We start from the raw sequence: 20052 nt of genomic DNA, 5'->3' as shown, positions 1-20052 counted from the left end.
GAATTCTTTCTAAAAAATTTATTTATTTTGTTATAAGATTTTTCTCTAAATTGTGTTTTGTATTATTTTGTATTGGAAATATCTTTAATTACTGTATGTTATTTCTAGGTAAATAAACAATTAATATTATAAGCTAATAAGGTATATTCTTTCTCTTTTGACTATGATTTAATAAGACAACGCTATTATATACATAAGTAATAAGAAAAAAACTTCAACAAATTTTAAGTGGTGATAGGCTTACAGTTCGCAAAATAACATATTGAAAAATTAAGAATTAACGAATGAAATTGTAACAAGTAGCTTAGACATTTGACAATTAGGTGTTCTGTTTCCAATAGTTCAAACATTATGTTTATCATATATTTTACATTTGATTTTAACCTTTACAATAACCATGATAGGATACAATAGGTTAAGGGGAATTATCTTCAAAAAGGAAGATTCAATGGATAAATCTAAAAGTAAGTATTTTGAATTTTCAACATTAATTTTTGGGTAAAAACCTATTTTGGTCCCTTATAATAATTGTTTGTTTCAATTTAGTCTCACTTTTATTTTTTGTCTCAATTTGGTCCTTAATAAATTAATTGGTTGCAATGTGGGACTTCCGTCTAAATTATTTAAACGGAGTTAATTATTGGTCACGTGGATGCCACGTAGATGCATAGGTAAATGTCACGTGGATGCCAAATATCTTGAAAACACCTGGAACCAGAACGGCCCCGTTCTGAAACCAGAACGGGACGTTCTGGGTGCACACTTGGTGTGTTAATTTTGCATTTGAAACAGGTCGTTCCACATGCAAAATTAACACACCACGAGTACATAAGAACGGCCCGTTCTGAAATCAGAACGGCCCGTTCCAGAACTATAATAATTTTGAAAAATATTTTTTTATGGTAAAAAATTAAAAATTACTTATTTTTATAAAATACAATTTTCTTATAAATAAAGTGATAACTTTTCCTTTTTCTCTTTCTGTCTGAAGAAATATTTAAGTGTCACTTAAGAATTTTTGCAACTTATTTAAAATTAGAGGAATAAAATGTTTAAAATTAATAGGATAAACATAATAAAATTATTAATTTGTTTTCTTTTAGTGTCTTCTAAATTTTTACACTCATTTAAAACAAAAATATTTTATATGTTATTTTGAATTAATTTAACGAAGTATCATATGATTTTTAATTTTTTTAAAATTTTATAAATTTGATCTATACATGAAAAACTTTTTAATTTAACAATTAAATTTTTAAAAATTTGATATAGAACATTAATTATTAAGTAAAATAAATCTATCAAGACTTAATCTTGAAGTAAGTAAATTTTTTCTTCATTAAAAATGAAGATAATTTTGCCACAAAATAAAAAATAATTAAACAATAAAATAAAATATAAAAAATATATTAATGTATTTATTATATTAGATATAACAAGATAATTAAAATATAATTAATAATATATATTTTATAAAATTATTAATATTTTATATATAAAAAAAAGAATGAAAAAAATTTTAGTGAGGGCAACTGCCCCCACTATGATTAACTTAGATCCGTCCCTGCATGTGGTTGTGTGGTGAAATGTTAGTCCTATATATCATTTTCCTTTACTTTAGGTTCTACCTCTTCAAGAACAGGTTGTTGTTATTGGGGTACATCGTTAATGACTTCAAGAAAAAATACTATGTCATTTCATCTTTTACCGTACAGTGTCAATTTGGTAGTAAGTGGTTCACTCCAGTTTGACTAACAATGAAATAAATTTGTTACCATTGTCTTTAGTGATACACTGCATTGTCCTTAATGATACACTGTATAGTCCAACTATTTAGCAATTGAAGTTATTAATTTCTATTGACAATATTACCAAATCTAGTGTTTGAAATGCTTTTTACTAAATCATTAATTGCAGTCTGGAACCAGAACGGCCCGTTCTGAAACTAGAACGGCCCGTTCTGGTTGCACTTCTAGTGTGTTAATTTTTCACCTGGAACGGGCTGTTCCGGGTGCAAAATTAACACACCAAGAGTGCACCTAGAACGGCCCGTTCTGGTTTCAGAACAGGCCGTTCTGGTTCCAGGTGTTTTCAAAAAATTTGATATCACCTATGCATCTATGTGGCATCTACGTGCATGCCACGTGGCCAACAGTTAACTCCGTTTAAATAATTTGGACGGAAGTCCTACATTGTAACCAATTAATTTATTAGGAATCAAATTGAGACCAAAAATAAAAATGAAACTAAATTGAAACAAACAATTATTATAAAGAACTAAAATAGGTTTTTAGCCTTAGTTTTTTATGAAGCTATTTTATTTTAAATTACCATTAATATTTAAAATTATTTTTTATATTATTTTATAGTCTCATATAGTTAGGAGTATGAGTCAGACATTATATTATGAAGATGTTGTTTATTGTTGTCCAAGCAGATATAGTAGATGCAAAGACTATTGTAAGTTTCATAATTTGGAATGTTTTTAAGTTGTAAATTTAAGTTGTGTATTATGTGGATTAAATTGTGATTCATTTACATATATACATTACTTTCAGGATTGGTGACCTTTGTCTATCAAAGACATATATACATCTTTCAGCGATGGATATACGTAGAATATTGTGGAGTACTTTGCCCCATTAACAATTTACAACCTTTATCTTTTATATAATATATACATATATTATATTACAATGCTTCACAGATAATATAATATTTTAAAAAATATTAAATTTTGATAAAAATAAACTTGCATATCCTTCGACAACAAACTTAACTTTTTTTTTTAAAAAAATTATAATATATATATACTACATCATAATATCCCTCACATATAATATATGAAGTAAAATTTTGGTTATGAATGACATTTTCATTGTAAATATTACATATTCTGCAAACATAATTTTTTATTTTTATTTTCGTATTAGATAGATAAGTTAAAATTGAAGTTGAAAAAATTGTATTATAAATATAATATTTTTCTAGATGAAAATAATTGTAACTATAATAATTTATTCACTTTTATATCTTTTATTTCTCCTTTCTCTCTATCCTCTATCTCTCTCATGTCTCCTTTCTTCCCCATCCTTCTCTCCTTTCTATCTTCCTCACTTCTCTCTTCTCTTCTTTCTTTTATCTCTAACTTGTAACATTCTTCTTCTCTTCCTCCTCCTCCTCCTCTCTCTCTCTCTCTCTCTCATCTTTCTTTCTCATCTCTCAAAGTCTTCTCTCCGTTTTCTTCTCCCTCTTTCATTTCTCTCTCATCTCTATTTTTTTTCCATGTTTCTTCTTCTTTACTCTCTTTTCCATCAAAGTTTCCCCTCCTCTTTCTTCTTTCTCTTACTTCTTTTTCAATGATCAATATTTTTAAAAAAATTATTGAATAATATGTAAAATTATTTAAAATTATATAATGTCTAATGTTTATTTTTATAAAGTTTAATCTTAAAATTTTAATATTAAAATGAATTTTGTCTATAGTGAAAATTATTTTGTTCTATCCAAAATAATAAAAATTAAATTTTTTTGAATTGATATACCCAAATACAAAATTTAATAGATAATGAAAATTTAAACAAAGTAATTCAAATATAGATTTCGTACAAAGTGATGTAAATTTAACTTAGATGACAAAATGAGATTTTTCATACAAAATTAAAATTAGAACTCTTTTTTTTTTTTTTTACATATTTGTATTTTTTTTACATAAAAATCGTTATTAAAAATATTTCTAAGTTATATCAACTCCTATATATTAAATACGAATATCTATTTTATTCAAAAATGTCTTTAGGAACTTTTCTTGAATAAGAAGATTTTTTAAAAAAAAAATTATCTTAGCTAATTTGTTTTTTTTAATTTATCATACTTATTTATTAAATAAATTTTAATATTTTTAAAATATACTATCAATAAATAAAAATAATATTGTACTATAATATAAATTTTTTATAAAAAAAATATAACTTACGTAAGTTTTAAATATAATTTGTATATATAATTTATTATAAATTTTAGTTATGTATAATAAATACTAGTTTATTTAAAAATACACGAAAATATTGAGATAAGAAACTGAAATAAAATCTAATTATAATTTCAAATGTTTTAATTTTACATTGACAACGTAAAATAATCCATGTGTCTGTACCAACATTCCTTAGGTAACTGAGCCATATACATAGTAATCTTCACTTAAAGAAGAAAAAGTACCCGAATTTGTAAGGTTAAGCTGAATCTATAAAAAAAAATTAGAAAAAAGAAAAGAAGAATTTTTTTTTTTTTTTTTATATAATTCGGAGGATAATTTTGTGCACAACTTAATTACTTAACTAAGTGAATCACTTTCCTGTGTTTCTCCGTACACTCCTCAACCGAAACCCCCTTTAGAATGGGAACGCCACACGAGTGCATGGCCTCCACGATTCTTGGGCTCGCCACTTCGGCAGAGCTTGCTTTGGCCTATTAGAGAAGGGCAGATGTTAAACACACCTTCACTCTCGTATCAACATATCCCATTTTTTAAAAAATTTATATAAAATGTCTAAATTACCTTTTAAAAAAAATGAAATTCCTAAATTTATACCTCCCTTCTCCACACCTCCCTTATCCTGTATAAGCATGTAAACTTTAGTCTGAAACGACACCAGAACGGGCCGTTCTGCAAGAAGAACGAGCCGTTCTGCAAGAAGAACGACCCATTCTGCTTTCAGAACGGCCTGTTCTGCAAGCAGTACGGCCCGTTCTGCAAGCAGTACAGGCCGTTCTGCTTGCAGAACGGGTCATTTTGGGGCCGTTTTGTTGCAGTACAGGCCACCGCGTCACTTTTAAAATGGATACTTTATGACTGATTTTAAAACTCTGATTTTAAAAGTCATTTTTGTACTAGTGTTTCTTTCCATAGAACAAGTAAGAGTCTTTCTCTTACAAGACTACCTGCTGACATTGCGCACCCCTCTTCTTTCTCTTTGTGGCATTCCTCTTCTTCTTTTTTTTTTCCCGCACCTCGCACACCCCTCTTCTTTCTCTTTCTGGCACTCCTCTTCTTCTTCTTCTTACTGTTATGAAAAGTTCTTTCCGGAATTATATAAAAATGTTTCGGAAAATATTTTCCATAATATTAAATTCTTATTCCGGAAAGTATTTTCCGGAAATGTTTTGTTACATAATTCCGGAAAGTACTTTCCATAATATTAAAGTTACTATTATGGAAAGTTCTTTCCGGAATTATATGAACAATAATTTTACTATTCCGGAAAGTACTTTCCGGAATGCTAATGACTGTAAAAGTACTTTCCGGAATGCTAATGATTATAAAAGAGCCTTTCTTATGCTGGTTATGGTGGGGCTAGTCCTTTTTTTTTATTCAGAATTACTGTAAAAGTATATTACTTAATGACATTGAGCGGAAAGAGACTTTGGGAAGAAGAGGGGTGTGGAGTGTGGAGTGTGGGGTGCGGCGAAGGGGGGTGCGGGGAAGGAAGGTGTAAATTTAGGAATTTCATTTTTTTTAAAGGGTAATTTAGACATTATATATATATATTTTTTTAAAAAGGGAGTGTATTTATACGAGAGTGGAGGTGTGTTTATCATCAGCCTTAGGGAAGAGTAATGTTGGGCTTTTGGTAGATACTCGTGGACTTGGATCTCGTCATCTTTGTTCTTCTGGTGTCTGAAGAGTTGGGCTCTCATTGGGCCGAGTTAGGGGGTTTGTTTAGGCATAGAGGACCTTATTTCGTGCACAGAGACATCCCTGTTTCGAAAATGACAGTCATTAATGTGAACACAATTGGGTATGATATTTCTAAATTTTTGTACTAGTTTGTATTATTCAAATTGAAAAATGAATTACACCTATATAGGAAATGCGAGAATCAAAAGACGGTCCCACCTCTACACAAATCGTGGATGATTTTTTAACTAAGTCATGAGCTAAATTTTAGCTCTCACTCCCTAAATAATAGGTCAACAATGGACATAATTTTATTGAAACCGAAATTGCTCAATACTTGAGAAAACAAAAGAAACAGAAATGGACAAAATTATTTAATTGCTAACATTTCCTCCCTTAAACTCGATTCCAAAACATTTCAATCATGCTCAACATACTTCTGAGCTTTAAGAACTGCTCCAATTTAAGTGGCTTAGTCATTATGTCAATTAATTGATTCTGAGTGTTGTAGTAACTCAGCTTGATGCTTCCATCCTTGACAAGATTTCTTAAGAAATGAAATCTAACATCAATGTGTTTACTCCTTCCATGAAATACTGGATTTTCAGACAACTGAATAGTTGAATTGCTGTCACATAAAACCAAAATATTTTTTTGTTCTTTGAAACCAAAAGTCTCCAATATTCTTTTAATCTAGATACGTTGACATGCACACGATGCAGCAGCTATGTACTATGCTTCTGTTGTAGACAATGTTACCATTGGTTGCTTCTTGGAAGATCATGAAACTACTCCAACCCGTAATGAAAACACAAATCCAGACGTGCTCTTCCTATCGTCTATGTCTCCAACAAAATCATTGTCTGTATAATCAACTACTTTTGTGTTTTCCCCTTTCTTGTAGAATATCCGAAATTCAGTAGTCCCTTTTAGGTACCTCAAAATTCTTTTAGTTGTAGACCAGTGAGTTTCTGTGGGATTGACCATGAATCTGCTAATTAAGCTGACTCCATACATCAAGTCTGGTCGGGTTGTAGTCAAGTGCATAAGGCTTCCTACTACTTGTTTGAATACAGTAGCATCTACTCTAGTCCCTGCATCATTCCTAGACAGCTTTGTTCTTGGAACAATCGAATTCTTGACTACATTACAATCCTTCATGCCAAACCGAGATAACACCTCTTAAACATATTTCCTTTGACATATAAAAATTCCATGTGCATTCTGCAAAATTTCAACTCCCAGAAAATACCTCATCTTCCCTAGATCAGTCATGTCAAATTCCAACATCATGGAGCTTTTAAAATCATCACACATACTCCCATCATTTCTAGTGTATATTAAATCATCTACATATAGACTCACAATTAAAATTTTACCTCCTTCTGTTGATTTTGTAAACAATGTATGTTCACAAAAACATCTTTCAAATCCATTTCACGCAAAGTATGTTTCTCTCTTGTTGTACTAGGCTCTTGGTGCTTGTTTGAGCCCATACAATGCTTTTCTCAACTTTTACACCTTCTCTTCTTCAGCCTTCTTCATAAATCTAGTTGATTGTTGTACATATATCTCTTCTTTGAGCTCTCCATGAAGAAATGTGCCTTTTCACGTCCAACTAAAAAATGTTCCAGCCATATTGTGTAGCCATTGAAAGTATTATACATACGGTGTCTAATTTGGCAATTGGTGCAAATACCTCTGTGTAGTCCACTCCATAATGTTGTGCATAACCTTTTGCTACTAACCTTGCTTTAAATTTGTCATTTTCTCTATTCTCTTTGAACTTTGTTTTGAATACTCATTTCACTCCAATTGGCTTTACTCCTTTTGGCAAATCAGTCAACTCCCACGTTTGATTCCTTTCTATTGCCTCCATCTCTTTTACCATTGCATCTTTCCACTTCTTGCTCTCAACAACCTCTTCAAATGTCACTAGATCATCTTCAGTCACTAGCATTGCATTTGTATTTCATCATCTGATAAGCCTTCTCCTTTTTCATAATCTGTCATCCAAACCGGTTCTCTCCTATGCCTTCTAGCCCTCCCTTCAACTGGAATCTCAAGTGCTGGAATATGAGATTCGTTTATGAAATTTTTTCAGTACTTGGTGTCTTTGTTCCGTGTTACTGCTCCTCATTGTCTGCTTCATTTTCAGGCTGTTCCTCAGTATCATATTCTTCATCTTTCCCCCGAGTCAATAATGTCTTATTGATTTTCTTCTTCATTCTGCTCCCAATTCCAATTCTTTTGTTCTTCAAAGATTACATCTTTGCTAATTGTAATCTTTCTGTTGACTGGATCAAACAATTTGTATGCCTTGGATTCATCACTGACTCCAAATTGAACACATTGCTTACTTTTGTCATCCAACTTAATCCGTTGTTGGTCTGGTGTATGAACATGAGCCAGGCAACCAAACATCCAAAAATAATCAACAAAAGGCTTTACTCCACTCTATGCTTCTTCAGGGGTTTTTTCCTGCATTGCTGCTATGGGACTTCTATTCAAAATGTGAACACACCATTTTGTTGCTTTTGGCCAAAAGATTTTTGGAACCTGTCTCCCAATCAGCATTGAGCGAACCATATTCATGATGGTTTTGTTTTTCCTCTCAACAATCTTATTCTGCTGGGGATTGTAGGCAATAGTCAATTGTCTCCTTATCCTTTGGCTTCAACAAAATTCTTCAAATGCCATGGAAGTAAATTCTCTTCCTCTGTCTATTCGTAAGTAGATAATTCTTTCTCCAGCCTCTTTTTTCACTAGTACTTTGAAACTTTTAAATAAAGAGAAAGTTTATGATTTCTCACTCAAAAAATATACCCATGTTTTACGTGATAAATCATCAATAAAACTCAGGATATATCTCTTATTACTGCTTGATGTTGGCTAAATAGGCCCACATATGTCAACATGAACCAGTTGTAGCTTCTTTGATGCTCTCCATAGGCTTTGCTTTGGCATTGCATTTCAGTGTTGTTTCCCTACTAAACAATGTGCACAAATATTTCTGGGAGTTGTGATAGAAGATAACCCTTTCACCATTTGTTTAGAGGCAAGAGTTTTTAAGCCATCATAACTTAAATGCCCTAGCCAATTATGCCATAGTTGAAAATTATCCTCCAAATCCATCTGAAGACATGCTATAGTTTCTGCTCCCATAGTTGCTGTCAGCACAAATGTAACGCCCGATTCTAACGCCCAATTTATATAATAATAATTATATATTTCTTATATAATATTTTCGCAAATATATCGTTAACAATATTTTTTTTTTGGATAAAGATAAAGAAACAAAATATTTTGTGAATTTAATACATAGCATAAGTATTTATAATAATGTATTATTATACACAATATTTCTTTCTTTCACTTCTATTACAAACTTTACATTGATAATAGAAATAAATTTACAATAACAATTATAATAGATTCATCAAATAGCCTCCACATTCCAATTTCTTCCAAGAAAGACAACAACTATAATCACTGTAAAATGCTCTGGAATCCCAAGTAGATCCATCTATTTTATAATATATTTAATTTAAAAAAAACAAAGAAAAGAGAGGAGTAAGAACAATATCCAATAAATACAATAATTCAAAAGAATATAAAGAATTATTTATAATCAATATTAAACATATATATATATATAATATATATATATACCGATCATATATTAGATTTTCATGATACAATAAAATTTGAATTATACTTGTAGTGACTAGTCAGGATAAATGAGCATCATCATAACATCAACCAATAAAAGGATATTTCACCTTAATCAACAATAGGATATTTCACCTTCATTTCTTACTCATTTAAATCCCCAAGGTCAAACCTCCAGCTACAAATAATTCAAACTTTATCTTCTATGGCCATAGAACAATATTTATTTTCATAAATAGGTGAAGAAATAACAACAAAACGAGTCCAAGATATCACAACTATAACATAGTTGATTATAAATATATTTACAATAAATATATCTATGTAAAAAGAATATATTAAGAATACCAATGATATAAATAAAATGACAATCATTATAAAATAATTAAACAATATAAAAGATGAACACCTTAATAATGTTAAGCAAATAAATGAGGTTAGGGACACCCCACTAAATAAATATACATAAAAAAATAACATAAATAAATAAAAATAGTAGTAGATAAAATTTTAAAGAGATAAGGTTCTCCTCCCCCTTACCTTAAAGTAAGTAAATTTGCTACACTTTCACTATTTTCTCTCGTTCCCTCTTTGCTCTTTTGTTTTTATTTCTGTTGTTGTGTGCCTCGCCATTTACCGTAATGGGACCTATTTATAGGAAATGGAAGGCTCCCTACTTCACGAAATTTAGATAAGTTATCCCGTAATAATTTCTGCTCAGTAGATATTCTTATCCCATTCTGCTCAGTGAATATTCTTATCCGTAATAAATTTTTTGTACTGGAATGCTTATCTCATTGCTTGCGTTATTTTGCTACACGAATACTTACTACTTACGCATATGCTATTTACATGATTATTACTTACCCAGCCTTTTGCCACGTATATATAAAAGTCTTCTCCCACGTACCTGCAAGTATATATATATATCTGCTGTTGCCACGTACATCTATATTCTTGGACATATTAACACATTCTACACGTATGTACCACACACACATATTAGCTATGCACCTACTTACTACACCAAATTCATCACGTGACTACATACACATCACTATATACACGTAATCACACCTTCACCTTTACTGCACCATGCCTCATGCACCACACACCACACACATCACTTCATACGTTAATTGCATACCTTATCTTTCATTATTTAATTATGCAATTTTTTATTTATTTATTTATTTTAAATAGGATAACTAAAATTTAAAAAAAAATATATATTTACCCTTTCATAATGTTTATATATATATATATCATAATATTATTTTTAAAAGAAACAAAGTTATAATAAAATTAAATACTAAATATTTTCATTTTAATAATCCCCATAAATATTTAAAATACATAATAATCAATTATTAAAATTTCTAAAATATTCTACATAAAAAGACTCCTTTTATTAATTAATAACTATAGGAAAATAATTTTCATAAAAATAATAATTAACCATTGTATAAAATTAGGGATGTTACAACAAACATTCTGTTTCCACTCATGTTTACTTCCCTGATCAGGCCTCTCTTAGGATGAACAACATTACACTTATTATTCTGAATTGTTATAATCTACTCTTTTTCTTGAAGTTGTCCTATACTCAACAAATTATTCTTGAGTTCAGGAACATAGTATACATGTGTGATTACATGTATAATCCCATTCACAACCATCCGAACACTACCTTTATGATGGAATAACACTAAGGTCGAGAAGGCCAAGAGGTGATATACTAAAGGAGGCAAGAGGAATGGGATAGTAAGGCCATTTTTGGACCTTAGCTCCTAGGTTTTATAGCATTTATTTCTTTATTCCTATTTTGCCCTTGTCTTTAATTTCCTATTTTACCCTTGTATTTTGGGGTATTTTAGTCATACAATTTATTTTACTTGTATTTCCAATTTTACCCTTGTATTTTGGGGTGTTTAGGACTTAGAATTTATTTTCTTTTGTATTTCCCATTTTACCCTTGTATTATGGGGTGCTCTAGATTATTAGGGTTTTTAATTTTGGGCTAGGGTGTTAATTAGAGGGTGACACATTTTTGGTGCTTATTGAGTCTATTTTTGGTGTTAGAAAGGCTTAGGCCCAAGTGGAGGACAAAGGTTGCATGGTCTTATCATGCACCTAGATATAGCCAATCTAAACCCAAAGATTCCATCCTTGGCCACCAAGTTGCATCTAGGGTTCATTTGCATTTCATTTGGAATGCATTTGCCTACTCCAAATGCAACCCTAGATGCCTCCCCTCCTATAAATACCCAACACCCCACCACTTGTAAATACTTTGGATTATATAGATTTTGAGTGAGCATTCTTATGCCTCAACGTCTCATCCTTAGTCCCTAGGGTAAGTTTCGGCTATCCCCCTCCTATCTCCACCCTTGGAGAGTAGGAAACCTAGAGTGGCCTCCACCTACCTTGGAGTGAGCCAACTTTGAGCACCCAAACACCACCACCCTAAGTGCTTCCGCCCAAACACCATCATTTTCACGCCAACTTCCTTTTCTTCACCATACACCTTCCTTTTGTCTACCTTGTTGAACCTAGATCAAGGGCCAAGGCTTTCTCCCTTCAATCCCTACGTCATTCATGGAAGGAGGAATCCATCACTTTCCCCATCACAGCTATGCGAGTATCATTACCAAGCTTTACTTTGTGCCAAAAGTTCTCATCTAATTTTGAGAACCACTCTTTGTTATTATTCATGTTGTTGCTACATCCCAAGTCTAGAAACCACTCATCCTTCTTCCCTTCTTTGCAGTTTATGAAGGTTATTAACAAGAGCTCATCCTCTTGTTCCTCTTTATCCTTCATCTCAGCATAATTTGCTTTCTTCTCCCACATAAGACATTTATATTGAAAGTGTCCAAGCTTGTGGCATTTGAAGCATTCAACCTCAGCCTTGTTGAATGCATGTCTTCCCCTTCCTCTAACTTGGAAAGACCCTCTACTTCGTCGTCTTCCTCCACCTCTTCCACTTTTCTCATCAGCCACAATCTGCATTTGCTTCTAATGCATTTGCTTTGTTTGGAACAATGGAAATTCCATGTTCTACCAAGTGCCAATATTCCTTTGATCGAAGGAAATTCTCCATTAATTTTGTCCAGTGATCATAATGCCCATCAAATTTCAGAATTGCAGGCTGTACGTATTTAATGGATTCTTCCATTTCTCAAGGTTTCGTCTAAACACTCACACTCACAGGTGTTTCTCTCACTCTCACTCGGTTGTTCTAGTTCAAGCCCCTGTGAAGGAGCTTTGATACCAAATTGTGAACACAATTTGGCTAACATATTTCTAAATTTTTTTTACCAGTTTGTATTATTTAAATTGAAAAATGAATTACACTCATATAGGAAATGCGAGAATCAAAAGACTGTCCCACCTCATCGTGGGTGGTTTTCTAACTAAGTCATGAGCTAAATTTTAGTTTTTACTCCCTAAACAATAAGTCAACAACGGACATAATTTTATTGAAATTGAAATTGCTTAATACTTGAAAAAACAAAAGAAACAGAAACAGAAAAAATTATTTAATTACTAACAATTAACATAATCCATAGCATAATTGGAAAATAGTAACCATATAATAATGATCAAAAACAAAATTAAACAGGAAAGAAGTTAAGAATGAATTAACATACCCAATCATGGCAAGATAGCAGAAAATGGCCAGCACCTAAGAATTGCAAGACAACATTGCCCTTCAATTAAGTATATGTCATTCATTGGCCCTTGGTGAAAAATGGGTGTCTCTCCTTCCTTGTAAATCCATATTCGGAAACATTTTTCCATCTCTTTGTGACTCCTATATTAACAAAACAAAATGGATCAACAATTCAACAAAATAATCGAAAAATTTACTACTTCTTTTGGGTTATATATATAACATTAGGTTACAAACATAATGTAGTTGATCTAAGTGATACTGTTTGATTCTTATATATATGATTTTATATTTAAATCTTGTAAATGAAAAAATATGTTAAAAATAAAGATCCCACTTAAAAGAATTAGTCAATTTTTTTGTAAGAAATTAATTATTATGAACAAAATCGATAGATATTTTACACTAAAAATATGGTGTATATATATAAGTTTAATTTTTTTTAAGCAAATATTTTATAGAACACCCAATAATTTCTCCTATTTTTATTGATGATATTTTCTTGGTGATAAGAAAGTTTGAAATTATGGGTTCATGCTAATTACTAAAATTGTTTATATATTACAAACAAGTGTTTCTCTAAGGACTTTTAAGTTTTTTACTTTTGAGGGAGGAGGGGAGGGGGACCACATATCTAAGTTAGCTCCCTAGTTATATGGGGATATGGATACAATGGAGATAATTTAAAAACTTTGAATGAGTACATGCACCCTAGTTATAGTTATAGATGAATTCAAAAATAACTAAGCAATAAGTAGTGACATACATATGTAATGAATCAATTTGAACGCATTACGCATGCAACACTATTGTATGTAGCAGTATATAGGAGTAATTGGCTGTGAAATTTGTTACACAAATACTTCAATGCCCTAGTACACTTGTTGCCCAATGAACTATATATATTCATCAATATATATTGGTTATACTTCTTGTGAAAAAACTTCAAAGTCCCCGACTATATTATACTTTCAAGATTCATGTATATACGAATAAAAAGAAATTAAGAGAGGTTCTTATTTTAAACTTGGACTAAACTTTTGAGAAAACCAAAATAAATAAATTTTGGTTTCATAATAAACCTTGTCTTAGATTATTTTATCCAAATTTTAAGAAAAATTAATAGATAAAAGAGAATAGCATTTTACGATAATATCCTTATGATTAATATTTTTACTAAAAATGTTATAACACAACAATTACTTTCTAAATAATATTATTAAAGGTATAATTGAAAAATGGGTAATTAATACTATATTACTTGAAAAACTAAGATAACACTTAGTTTTTAACTTATTTTTTCTTCTAACACAATATTTACTATGGAATAGAGAAAATACATTTGATTCAAAATTATATATTAATCTTTCTACACTCTTTTAAAATTATTGATGTTTCACACACTAGTACAAAATATAAAATTTACGTCACTATATTCTCGTCGGACAAAGAAAAATTCAAAGTAAAAAAAAAATGTAGTGGCATTTTTTAAATTATAATCAAGTTTTTTACGTCGGACACCACGAGGTCCGACGTAAAAAACTTGTTATATCTCTTCCCCTGCTTCATTTCTTCGTGCGAGCGAGGGTTTTATTTGTTCAGAAGGTTTAGCTGACTATTCCGACGAAGAGTTTCTATGCAATCTGGGTGTTTTTCGGTCACGGTGAACAGTGACGATGGTGGTGGCGACATCCATTTGTCATTGTGGATCTTTTTATCCGATTAGATTGAAGCTTTTGGCACGCGTTTTTCTGAGGTTAACGCGTAAGGGTACTTAAAGATTTTGGAGGATTTGAGGTTAGTGCATTGGATTGGATTAGATTGAAACTTATACATTGTTTGTGTGTGTTGTTCTGGAATTGAAATGACATTCCCAAATTGTTGCGTATTTGATTCGGAGCTATAACTGTGTTGTTCTGCAATTGAAATGACAGTCCCTACACATATACGTATATGTTATCAATTTGGTGCCTATTTTGACTCCTTATTTACAAAGTGTAGCTATAGTTGTGTATATGATTTAAATTTTGCGTTAGTCCATACACATGTACGTATATGTTATCAATTTGGTCCCTATATATTTTGACTCCTTATTTACAAAGTGTATAAGTTGATGGTTATATATATATATATATATATATATATATATATATAGATAAATAGATAGATAGATAAATAGATAGATAGATAAATAAATAAATAATTTATAGATAGATATTTTGGTATTTTACAATTTTAAATAATGAATAAATAACAAAATTACTTTATTACCTTTATAGATGACTATTCACGTTATGGTTATGTCTATCTATTGCATGAGAAATCTCAAGCAGTAGATGCCTTGAAAGTTTACTTGAATGAAGTAAAAAGGTAATTAGACAAAAAGGTAAAAGTTGTAAGATCTAATAGAGGTGGTGAGTATTATGGAAGATATGATGAAACTAGGCAACACACAAGTCCATTTGCTAAACTCCTTCAAAAATGTGGCATTTGTGCTTAATATATAATGCTAGGAACACCACAACAAAATGGTGTACTAGAAATGTGTAACAGAACATTAATGGATATGGTTAGGAGTATGTTAAACAATTTAACTTTACCCATGTATTTGTTAAACAAGGTTCCTAGTAAGGCAGTTTCAAAGACACCTTTTGAACTGTGGACTAGTAGGACACCTAGTTTAAGGCACCTTCATGTTTAGGGTTGTCAGGCATAAATAAGGATTTATAATCCACAAGAAAAATTGGATGCAAGAACAATTGGTGGATATTTCATTGGTTATCCTGAAAATCCAAAGGGGTATATGTTTTATTGTCCTAATCATAGTATGAGAATTCTTGAAAGTGGAAATGTAAGATTCATTGAAAATGGTGAAGTTAGTTGGAGTACAATTCCACAGAAAGTGGAAGTCAAAGAAGTTAGAGTGCAAGTTCCTTTGACTTATGCCTCTAGCAATAAAGTAAGTGTTTCTCTAACTATTGTGTCAAATAACAATGAAGGAGAGCAACAAATTAATGAACCCATAATTTAGAATGAACCTATTATAGAACAACCACAAGAAATAGCATTAAAGAGGCCACAAAAGAGAAAAGAGACCAGCTATTTCGAATGACTATATAGTATATCTACATGAGTTAAAAACTGACTCAAGCATTAATGATAATGATCCAGTTTTGTTTTCACAAGCTGTAAGTTGTGATAATTCTAAAAGGTGGTTAAATACCATGAAAGAAGAATTAAAATTCATGGAACAAAATGATGTTTGGGACCTTGTAGAATTTCCAGAAGGTTGTAAGAAAGTTGGTTGTAAGTGGGTCTTTAAGACTAAACGTGACTCTGATGGCAACCTTGAACGACACAAGGCTAGACTTGTTGCTAAGAATTTTACTCAAAAGGATGGCATTGATTACAAGGATATTTTTTCACCTATCTCACAAAAGGATTCCTTTAGAATTATCATAGCATTAATAGCCCATTATGACTTGGAGCTACATCAAATGGATGTGAAAATCGCCTTTCAAAATGGAAATTTGGAGGAGAATGTTTACATGGACCAACCAATGGGGTTCTCAATTGAAGGAAAAGAACACATGGTGTGCAAATTAAAGAAATCAATATACAGACTTAAGCAAGCTTCTCGCTAATGGTATTTAAAGTTTAATGATACCATTATTTCCTTTGGATTTAAAGAAAACATTGTTGATCGATGCATATATTTGAAGGTTAGTGGGAATAAAGTTATATTTTAATTCTATATGTTAATGTTATCTTGCTTGCAACTAATGATCTTGGTCTTCTTCATGAGACTAAGATGTTTCTCTTTAGTAACTTTGAAATGAAAGATATGGGTGAGACAAGCTATGTGATAGGAATAGAAATATTCTGAGATAGATCACAAGAACTGTTAGGCTTGTCTCAGAAAGCATATATCAATAAAGTACTAGAGAGATTCAGGATGGAAAAGTGCTCAGCATCACCCGTTCCAATTCAGAAAAGAGATAAGTTTAGTCTCATTCAATGTCCTTAAAATGACTTGGAACAAAAACAAATGGAAGCAATTTTGTATGCATCAGTTGTTAGGAGTATCATGTATACTCAAATCTGTACTCGACCAGATATAGGCTTTGTAGCTGGAATGTTAGAAAGATACCAAAGTAATCTGGGAATGGAACATTAGAAAGCTGCAAAGAAAGTTCTGAGATACTTATAGGGAATAAAGTGTCACATGCTTACATATATGAGGTCTAATCACCTTAAGGTGATTGGATATTTAGACTTTGATTTTGCTGGATGTGTAGATTCAAGAAAATCCACTATTGACTATGTATTTCTTTTAACTAGAGGAGCAATATCATGGAAAAGTGCAAAACAAAAAATTGTTGCTTCATCGACTATGGAAGATAAATTTGTAGCATGTTTTAAGGCTACAATTCAGGCTAATTAGTTGCAGAACTTTATTTCAGGGCTTGGAATTGTCGATAGTATTGCCAAGCCGCTAAAAATGTAATTTGACAATTTTGTAGCAGTATTTTTTTTAAGAACGACAAGTACTCTAAGGGTGCTAAGCATATGAAATTAAAGTACTTTTCCGTGAAGAAAAAAGTTCAGAAACAAAGAGTGTCAATAGAACATATTAGCACAAACCTTATGATAGTTGACCTTTAGCAAAGGGATTACCACCCAAAATATTTGTTGAGCATGTTAAAAATATGGGCATTATTGTTACTAATGATTGTTGAGTATTATGTTTATTTTATATTAAGTGATTGACATTTTGAGCTCATTAATGATATGTTTCTGAGTACCTGTTCTCTATGGTTTTATGCACATTTGTGTTAGAATAATGTAAATAGGTGTTATCTTGAATAAATATATTATGTTAGACCAATTATTATGTGCTCCTTATTAATGATCATATTAAGAAGAAGACTTGTTTGTAGTACATGGAAGGGACTATGTCGATTAAACTAATATACAACCGTCATGACTCAAATTAGTTCATATTTTTAATTATAAAATTATGATGAACCTAATGTATAAAATGATTTAGTCATTTTAATACGCATTATGTTAATTTTATTTATTTATTTATTTGTTCATTATGAGAAATGTCACATGAGTCAAGTGGGAGAATGTAAAACAATTATGTCTCATGTGAGAAACATGTGATGTATAAAAGGACTAATAATTAAATAATTAGGGACTAAAATATTATCTCAAACCCTAACTATCATGGAAGATAGAGAGAGTAGAAAAAAAAAAGTTAAAGGGAGTGAAATCTTAATTCTCTTATCAAGAAAATCAAAATACTCTAAAGATCAAAAGAGATTTCTATTATGCAGAAAATTACATATTATTTTTTATTATTGTGTGAGTATAAAAAATCTCAAAGATCTTTTTAATTCTCTATAATTAATGTATTAAAAAATCATAAAACTTACAAGCATTATATACTTTCTAATAGGTCAACTTAAGCAAAAGAATATTAACCTCTTATTCTTCTTGGAGCAGCAGGCACTGTAGTAGCATGAATCATTTTCGTCTTCTTGCAAAAGTGTAGGTACATTTCATTTTTTACTCATTTTCCTTCTTTTTATTTACTTTCTTTTATTTTTCTTTCATAAAGAAAGCATCAGAAAATTCTAGAGTTCAAACCCATAAGTAAAAGAATAGTACCTTTTCTTCTTAGAGCAACCGTGGTGTAGGTAAATTTCATTTTTTACTCATTTTCTCTTCTCTCTTTTCGTTTACTTTCTTTTATATTTCTTTCATAAATCAAATAAAATATTAGAAACTTTCCAATAGGTCAAACTTCGTTAGCAAAAGAATACTTAATTTCTTCTATTCTAATTATTAGTTATCCGGTGTCCTATCATTAGTCTTCTTTCATAATTGGAGCTATGGTTGAGCCAATAGAAAAATGAAAGTAAGCATGACTCTTTTCAACTAACACATGAAAACAAATTGATAGATTTTATAATGTAATTGAGTTTAAAAACCGGTTATAACAAATTTGAAACCAAACTGGCTATAAGTACCAATTTAATAAATTTGTACGTATAGAGGCTAAATTGAGAATTTGTGGTTTAAAATACATATTTAACTTATTTATTATTTATAATTTTACATGTAATTTAAAAGGAAAAAAATAATATTGGATTAAATAGGTTCCGATACCTTTTCAACCTAATTTTTACTATTCTAACATGATGTAATTCACCCAATATTTTTGTAAGTCTAAAACTAAAGAGTCCAACTTGGTTGGGCCTAACAACCTAATGGGCCAACTCATTCAAATGAGTCAATGTTGACAGTTATATTAATTAATGATTATTATAAATTTGAACATATTTTTCAAATTTAATAACATGAATGAAAAAATGTCAATGTATGAAGGATGATGTATGTAGGTATCCTTGAATATTTGTGGATATTTATATGGATATGAAACGAGTATAGACCAAAATTTTTATCTAATGGGATTGGGATGGATACAAATATCATTGTTGGTGAAAATACTACATTGAACTCAGTTGTTATTTTTTAATTGTTTTAATTTGTCACTTTTAGATATATGATTAGTGACTTGGAGAACTAAAATAAAATCTTTCAAAATTACAAGAACTAAAAATAACAATTTTAAATTTAAGGAACAAAAATAAACTTATCTTAAACTTGAAGGATTAAAAACATATTTAAAATTCTCATAATATATATGTAATTTATTTTTATTATATATTTTTATTTTGTATAATATAATACAATATATGACATAATGTATAAGGGTAATAAAGAGAAGAGTTTATATTATTTTACTGTATCCTAACCCGATAAAAAATAAGCTAGGCCAATAGAGTACCATATCTTGTTGATACAACAAATAACAACGGATTATAATAAGATAAGATAATTATCTTATCCTATTATATCCTAACAACTAAATGGGTCTTATATTCATTTACTTATTTTAGTTAAATTAAGATTAAAAAAAGTGCATATTTTGACCATTTTCTCAATTTAGTCAAAT

This window comes from Cajanus cajan, chromosome 9 (assembly GCF_000230855.2).
Source record: "Cajanus cajan strain Asha chromosome 9, NIPB_CcT2T_4, whole genome shotgun sequence".
Taxonomy (NCBI): domain Eukaryota; kingdom Viridiplantae; phylum Streptophyta; class Magnoliopsida; order Fabales; family Fabaceae; genus Cajanus; species Cajanus cajan.
The sequence above is the reverse complement of the archived record's forward strand: the minus strand, read 5'-3'. Positions refer to the sequence as shown.